The sequence below is a fragment of the Lipotes vexillifer genome, unplaced genomic scaffold (assembly GCF_000442215.2).
Source record: "Lipotes vexillifer unplaced genomic scaffold, Lipotes_vexillifer_v1.1 scaffold477, whole genome shotgun sequence".
Classification (NCBI taxonomy): Eukaryota; Metazoa; Chordata; class Mammalia; order Artiodactyla; family Lipotidae; genus Lipotes; species Lipotes vexillifer.
In genome coordinates, this window is record NW_006770652.1 from 1,227,710 (window position 1) to 1,236,884 (window position 9,175).

The following is a 9,175-nucleotide window of genomic DNA, read 5'->3' on the forward strand; positions in this document are numbered from 1 at the left end:
TGCTCTTTTCTCTGAACAAAAGATGTAGATTATTTAGACAAAAAAGTATTCAAATGAGTAAAATCAACAACACATACACTTCGATATAATGTCTTGAAGAGTAACCAGAGATTTTAATGCCTGTGTAAATTTGTACAAACATATAGCTTAAAATTTAATTAGATTAAAAATACTATGTAATGAAAAATATGTTTTTTCAGAAGCATTAAAAGTACTAGCCATGAGGCTACCAAATGTCTCTATTGCTTGTAGGTAAATCTATTCTTATGTTGAGATGATAATTTGGGGGGAAAAATAAACATTTGTGTACGTTAATAGGTGCATGATGTAGCAAAAGTCTTTCTAGAAGGTAAAAACTACAATTAACTTTTCTTATAGGAAGAATTGTCCCTGGTCTCAAATTAGAGTCTTAGAATCATAAACTTTAATACTGGAAAGTACCTTAAATGGGACAGAGGGACTCATTCTAATGAATCCTTAGGCAACTAAATTATTTCATCTCCTGTTATTCTTTATCTGAGAAATTACCAAAAATGAACAAAAAAACCCTTTCCTATTGTCAAAATATAAAAAATAACAAAAGCAGTTGTGACCACCTAGAGGGGTGGGATAGGGAGGGTGAGAGGGAGATGCAAGAGGGAGGAGATATGGGGACATATGTATATGTATGGCTGATTCACTTTGTTATACAGCAGAAACTAACACAACATTGTAAAGCAAGTGTATACTTTGCAGAAACTAACACAACATTGCAAGTGTATACTTTGCAGAAACTAACACAACATTGTAAAGCAAGTGTATACTTTGCTTGTATATAACACAACATTGTAAAGCAAGTGTCCAATAAAGATGTTTAAAAAAAATAACAAAAGCAGAATAACTGGTATAATTGAGTGCTAGCTGGAAAGGGTGTCAGAGATTACTGAATCTAGAGTTTCTTAAAGATATTTGTTATACTCTACCCTCAAAAGACATTAAGATGTGTCACTAGAAAAAAAATTTTTTAAAATACTGTACTAAAGTACAGCTGGGGTCTTTAACTGCAGAACTTTCCACAGCCTTTACCATGCTAATGTACATTTGGAGAGTATAGTATGCAGCATTTCCCAACTTATTTTAATTTATTTTATAATTTTACTTCTGCAGACAATTTCACAAGTCTAAAGCACAAATTTTGAGAGCTTTGATCTAAGCCAATTCTTTATTTGATGGAGAAGGAATTGACACCATATTGGTATGCAACTTGCCCAACACAACAAAACTAAAAAATGGCATAGATGGACCTAGGTCTGAGTTTATTCTAATCCCTAAATTTAGTAGTTTGTTCTTTGCTGGATGTCACACTGCATTCATTCTTTCCAAATTGTCATAATTCAAGATTACTGCTCTGAAAAAAGCCAATGTGTTAAGAAGAAAAATTCACTGAAAATCTTTTTTCACAATTTTATGCTGTGAGTTATACAATCACTGACCACCAGAAAATCCAACACCTCTAACTCAGCCCCACCCCTAAAGCTGTGACTTCCCAAAATTACATCTTTGTGGTTTCCTCAAAGTGAGACCACCAGATAAGAATAGTAATACAAATTGATCAACTATAGTGTTTCTGCCTTTCTTGGGTTCAAACCCAGATGTATAGTCAAATTGGTTGGCTTTAAAATGTTCATTTTGAGAAAGTGTCCTTGACTATAAATGAAGTGATTCAAATATTTAGAGAGAAATTTTCATGCTTACTCAGTGATGTGAAAAACCATGACATTTACCAAAAATAGGTCTTCATATGCTCTAGCTCTTACTTTCATGTGGAGAAGTGGATAGAGGGGGAAGATGTGGAGGTCATGGTGCTGAGTGCAGCAAAGGCAAGTTTTTCTCAAGATCATGGAGCAAAGGGACGGATGAGTTCAATGACATATCTACAGGTCCTTGGTGATTGAGGCATTGTCCTGGGAGCCGAAGACTCCTCTATAGATGGCTTCAGGATGTCTTGGATGGGAAAAAAAAAGTGGCTCTCCAGTATAATGGAATCCTGTTCTGGTGAAATCATTCATTCAGCTCTATTTAATAAAGCAATCTTTATTGCTTTAGAAGATTGACAGACACATTGCTTTTAAAACAAACCAAAAAAAAAGGCACCTTGAATTTGATAAATCACTTAAAGTACCAATGATACAGAACCCTGGAAGGTAGGAACGTGACCTCAATGTAAGACCCCAAAACACCTATTTTCAGGATAGGCTCCCATCCACAGATGCCATTTATCCCTCTGAGACATCTTTACTTCCTCCCCTTGTTCCCTGAAGGTTTTTAAAGGAACTCAAGATTATGTGGACAGCATGACTGGAGCAGTTAAAAAAGAAAATAAATAAAAAGGAGATTGAAGGCTCTCATTTGGACAAACTGGGTCTTAATTCCCTGCTATTGAGGAAAAGTTTGTGGTTTTTTTAATTTTAATGTGTTTGTAATTGTAAACTTAAAATATGCATTAAAGTGGACAATTGCTCAGTTTTCAAAGTACATTTTTAGAGCTCCTGTCAACCCACCTTTTTATTAAAATGATGCAAAAAAGAAATAGAAAGGAGAAGTACTGAATATTAAATCTTTCTTCAGCCCTCTGTCTGATTCTCTTAAGGTCTGTGCTGATATTTTTAGGCTTTGAGCACATATAAAATTTCATGGCTGTTTTAATATACATACAGGCTTGAAACAGATGAAAGCTTCCATCTGAATGATATAGATTCCCACTCCCACACGCAGTACTCAGACAAAACACATGAAACTAAGTTTAACTACTCCAGAGGAAAAAAAGCTAATTCAATCCTGCCAGGATCTGAAGCTGAGATTCTAAGGATTTTAGGCTTTTTTAAATCTGTTCTTTAGCTTTTTAACACACTCCCCTCTGTTATGAGCTCTCACATGGAATCAATCCCAGGACTTGTCTGCTGTCTGCGGAGTGAGCCTTCATTATTCCACATGGATGTGATCTGGGGACCGTGACAAACAACAAAATATGAAGTCAGTGAGCAGAGAAGTTTGTTCTCTGGTAGAAGGAGGCAAGGTCCTTCAGGGAGGCTAAATTTCTGTTCCTGGATCAATGAGGAATCTACGAAGCAATGAGCAGCATGGAAATGAAGAATGATGACCTTCTCTCCATATGGAGTCAAACCACATGGGAAAGGTGGGAGCAGGCTTTTATTGAGAACTTCTTATTATGTACTATGCAGTGTACAAGGTTTTTTTTAAGGTATTTAATTTTATGCCAGGAAACCTCATAAGTGAGTTATCTATAGTTTTTTGTTTTTTGAACAGAGAAAAAAAGAAGAGGGCCCAGGGCTTGCATAACTTGCCCAAGTCTACACAGTAACTAGGAGTGTCAGAATTTGAAAGACCCAGAGCCAGTTAGAACTGTAAGACTAACTCAATGTACGCCGGCAATGGAAAATTCCTTATAATCTATGTAACTAGAGTAGACACAAAATCTACCTACACAGCAAACAAACAATTGCTCTACACTTAGTCGTTATCCAAATCTTGTACAACTGTTCCAGCTATTGGGAAGACCCTTCTGAATGGAAACATGTATATGTTTGAGTTCTCAGGGTGAGAAAAAGATATTTTCTGTTTTATTAGTAAGTCAAAATCCCATCATGTTTCTTTCTTTATTACCTTTTTCAGCTTTATTAAGGTATAATTGACAAAACTGTAACCTATCATGTTTCCTAAGAGGAAAATAAAGCAGCCAGATTGCCACCACTGCCCTACAGACCCAATTCAATCCTTCCAATGCCAAACATCTACCAATTTCACTTTCGTTGTGAAGTTCCATGGCTCTTTGCAACCTAAGGAATACACTGAATGGGATGAGTCTAGGCCCATTCACTAAAAGATCTTGTCTCTCCTATTAGGAGAGTAACAGTTCAGGACAATATGTCATGTGAGAACTTTCAGAAGAAACCTCAGTGCATATCTTTTATAAACCTGTAAGCTTAATATAACATTTGATAAACTGCTAAATATATTGTTCACTGAAATATACTTTCCAACTATCAAAAAAGAAACAAAAACTCAATTGTTCATATTCCCAAACTTGTTTTCCTGTGCTATTGTTTTCAATTGGGTCCTTATAATCATAAGACAAAGGCTACTTGCAGCTGCACTATTTCCCCTTCCTTCCAAGTGTGGGGAAACAATTCTGTATTCTCTATGGGTCTATTGTATTTCTGCACATCTTGAAAGAGAAGCATTGACTGACCTTTGTTCCAGACTATCTTTTCAAGGAAACTTGTATCACAGACAGGCTTTGAATATAGAGACAGTTTCTCACTTTGGAGCAAAGATTAGATTTGCTTAACAGCTTTAGAAGATGGAAATAGGGTTTCCCTCGTGGCGCAGTGGTTAAGAATCCGCCTGCCAATGCAGGGGACACGGGTTCGAGCCCTGGTCCGGGAAGATCCCACATGCTGTGGAGCAGCTAAGCCCGTGTGCCACAACTACTGAGCCCATGCACCACAGCTATTGAAGCCTGCGCTCTGCAACGAGAGGCCACCGCATGGGAAGCCCGCGCATCACAACAAAGAGCAGCCCCCGCTCACTGCAACTAGAGAGAGCCCGCGGGCAGCAACGAAGACCCAACGCAGCCAAAAATAAATAAATCTATTAAAAAAAAAGAAGAAGAAGATGGAAATAGTGTCCCCCTCCGGAACAAAGGGCAGGTACGCTTACTGACTATTATAAAAGATTTTGGTTCCCTAAGCTCAGAATTCCTCTCCTGTAACATAACCCACTGTGTGTGCAGGTGTCATCCAGTCCTGTTTACATCAATCTGGGCAGACTGACGCTAGAAGAATTGGCACAAAAATGCTGATACTCTGACTGCTTCTATTGCTGTGAGTCTCTGCTCTAGGACTCTTGTGTCTTCTACCTGCATCTATGATACTGTGGCAGGTTAACATTTTTGCTCGCAAGTGGAATGAAATCCCAGACCCTTCTCAGTGTTTGGAAGTTTTAGAGATGAGAATGGGAAGCCGACTGGTGATGGCAACATGGAGAAGGAAGGGTGGTGGTCTCATAGGCCAATTCAAGGGACTTGATGGAGTCCATACAATCGGTAGTGAATATGCTGGCCAAATTGTATGGTGTACTGGGCAGTAAGTATTCCTTCTCTCTTTTAAGGAGGAGGTATTTGGAAGGTGGTTGAAGACTGACCACAGGAAAAAGTTCAAAGACAGCTGCCCAGGGGCTTCCCTGGTGGCGCAGTGGTTGAGAGTCTGCCTGCCGATGCAGGGGACACGGGTTCGAGCCCAGGTCCGGGAAGATCCCACACGCCGCGGAGCGGCTGGGCCCGTGAGCCATGGCCGCTGAGCCTGCGCGTCCGGAGCCTGTGCTCCGCGACGGGAGAGGCCGCAACAGTGAGAGGCCCGCGTACCGCGGTTTCATGAGCAAACGTGCCCCTGAAGACCTGGAAGGCCGAGAAGCTGCTCTACGTTTGGAAACTTAGGACCCCCCTCATTGATGCTTCTGATTCAAAAAAAAAAAAAAAAAAAAAAAAAGACAGCTGCCCAAACACTGGTCTGGCTGTTGCTAATTCTCCCCCAGGTTAGGGGTGGGGATGGCAGTGGGGGAAGGACTTCCTTTCCCACCTGGTGGGCAGCCTCAGGTCCCCCACATTGTAACAAATAACAAGATTCATCCTGGTATGCCCTCTTTCAGACAAGAGTTGCAGAGACATAACACCTACACTGCACATTAAAGGAGAGAAAGTTTTGACCACACAGGTAGAACTTGGCCTAGTATGCTCAGGATAGAAGGAGGAAGGGTGCGTAATACTTATTAAGGAAGATTGGCGACAGTTGGCCCATCAAATGGCTCACACTCTGTCATCATGCCAACCTTCAATCTACTTGGAGATGACAGTAAATGTCTCAAAGTTTTTTTGTGATCAGTCCTTGTTGATAAAAGTGACCTTTGGCCTTTTGAAGGGAGATTTCCCCCAAGAAAGACTCCCAGGAGAATTGGGTTCTTTTTGTCCTGATTGGCTTTACAATTGTTGAAGATGACCCACTAAAGAGTGATAAACGGACCCAAAGAAATGTACATAACTTCTTGTGGTCAGTGTTGTTGTCCTGGAAAACTTCCCTAGGCCTTAGGATGAACCTAGGCAAGAATATAACATACTTTCTTAGTAACAGCCGGCAGTTTCCCCAGAGTAAGACGGATCTTCGAAGAAATGGATTCAGTCAAGCCTGAATCACCCAGAGATAGCAAACCTTGCAGCCACAGCTAGAAAGCAACATGTCTTTGGCTGTAGAATCAAGGGGTCCTCAAAGTTTAAATAGAAGGTACCAGGAATGATGGACTTGGCACTTGATATAGAGCTTTTGGTATAGCAATATCATGAGAAATTTGTTTGGTGGAGCCATGAGTTCAATATAATAAAGATAAAGTCTCCCTCCAGAACAAAAAGCATAAATATTTACTGCCCATTGTGAAAGATCCAAGTTCCCTATGTACATCAGGCTCCTCTCCTGTAACACAACCCACTGACCTGAAGGTGTGACCTGGCCCTCTTTGCACCAATTTGTGAGAACTGGGGCTCAGGGAACTGATGCAAAAATGCTGATGATCTGGGCTTCTTTTGTTGCCATGAGTATTAAACTGTCTTTTGTCTCTGACCCAAGAATCTTGTGTCTTCTACCAGCATCCATGGAACTATGACAAGCCAATTTGTTAGCATGCAAGTAAAGTAAACTCACAGATTCTTCACAGCTCTTGACACCAGACAAATTTATGACCTTCTGTAAAGATTTAAGAATTTGAATAGATGCATGCTTTATGTGTGTGTTTTCTGTTGTCTAGGAAAACATTTAAGATAGGGAGAAACATTTCATGAAGGTAAAAATGGCAAGGGGGAAAACGACAATGAAATACAGCTCTTCTGTGGGAGTTTTCTTGTTCTATTGCCTGAGAACCCACCATGGAGCCTCCCTATTTTAGGTTTAAAAATTTGACTTGTAAACATAAGTGCTCCTGGGAGTGCAAGACACTAGGCCAACTAGTGGGTCATTCACACTTCAGGGGAATCAGAACAATTCCCTCTCTTCAACTAATAAGCCTCATCACCCAGAAATAATGGTAATTTGATGTGTTTATAGAGCGGTATGGGAAGGGAGGCAGAACAAAACGAAAAGAAAGTCAACACCGGACTAAATACTGAGCCTGCACTGTCCCACCGGCTTTTGGCAGCCAGAATGGAGCACAATTGTAAGACACACTTAAAGGAAAATGCCCAGAAAAAACATGACACAAATGATACTTGATAGACACTAAAGACAAATGGCTTCCACATCCCTAGAGATTATGCAGAGATCAGAGATATAAAGTGGCTGGAAGATTCAGTGAGACTGGTCCACTGCATTTTCCTCTGTGTCCCTAAGATAGACTCTTGACCAGGTTTTGGAGATGAGTTATTTGTAAATTTGGACAGTCCAAACATTTTTTAATCACCTTCAACTTTACTTTTGAAGTATTGACATAACCTAGCAGTCCAATTTTAAGAAGTTTCAATAAACATTTGTTGCTTTCACTCAAAAGACCAATCTTAAGAAGCCACACTCTGCCGAAGTTAAGATAGCTGAAACTTCATGAAATGAAGTCTGTTAGTACAGTTGCTAATTGAGTCACTAAACTTTTTCTCAGCTGGGTAGAAATAAAATACAGTATTGCTTAGAGACTTTGAAAAATATTGCTAGGAGGAGTAAGTTTACAGATTTGTCATACAAATCATCATTTTTCTGTAGCTGAGTGGTAACAAAAATATATTTCTTTCAGATAATAAAAAAAAAAACTGTTTGTAAAATTACCTTTAAAACTTAGTAACTTATTTTTTTTCCCAGAGATTAAAATAATAGAGCTTTGCACATAGTGAACTTTAGTAAATATTTGCTGATTTGAATTGAATTCAGTATGGTAGAGAGGAGGATACATTAGCTTGAGTTCTAGGTTCAAATTATCTCTTAAACACACCTCTCTCTGAATGTTTTGCTCTACCAAAATAAAACAGCATAAATTTTCTTAAATCAGTGTTTTCCTTGAGCCTACCTGTAATATTTTGTTGCCCAAGATCCTTTAGTATTGCTGTGGGTTTGATGCCTGCCACATCAGTAACTAAAAGTGGCTATTCTGATTTTCAGAATCTGTCTACCCTATTTTTAAAATATAAAATGTGAATATCTATTCAAAGATAAGAGGTGAAGGTATTACTGTATATTAGGCCTCTCTTATCCATTATGGTAAAACAACCTAGTTTAAGTAGCCAAAATTGGGAGAGGGACAGTTATCAAATACGGTCCCAGAATTGTATTTAAGTTCAATGAACTTGATGTTACTGCTGCATCTTTGAAAACCAGTGGCTGTGGTCATTGACAACGCATAGTAGCATTATTTTCTGAGAAGGGAAAAACTAGGGAAGGAACAATTTTTGGCGTGTGTGTGTGTGAGAGAGAGAGACAGACAAACAACAGACAGACAGACAGAGACAGAGAGATTGAACATTAAAGGTTAAGAACTATAGGAAATACACTGCTCATTCTTGATGAATGTCCAGCTCTTATACTTCCCTTCTTATGCAATACGACAAAGTCTCGTCAAGAATTTTCAGTTATATCCTTTTCCCTACAGATACTCCACTGCAAACACACATAGACACACACAGGGTGCATACAGAAATACAAATTTGTCTCAAGAATTGCTTCGCTGCTCTAATAGGATGTTGTGTGGGAAGGACTTTTTTGTTATCCACAACTGCAGCTAAGGTTCAAAGCTCAGACTGTAAAATTACACTTCAGCCCATAGATAGATGCTATTAAGTTCTGACCATTGGGATCAGGTGTCTTAGGAGGCACAGAACTGGCCCTCCTACAGATAATCACCACTACAAATTCTTCTCCCACAGTTGATATAAAAAAATGACTGAAGATGAAAGGAGGGTATGGACAGTCAACCTCATGGAGAGAGCATTGTGCTGAAGTTGCTTCTTCCCCTTCTGTTTTCCTTTTTACTGTAGACAAATCAACAGAATTAAACTTTGAAGAAAGAGAGGCTATCCCACGCCACGCCATGCCTTCCTCTCGACTCCAAACTCCTTACTACAGAAATCTAGGCTGCAATGAAGAGGGAAAGA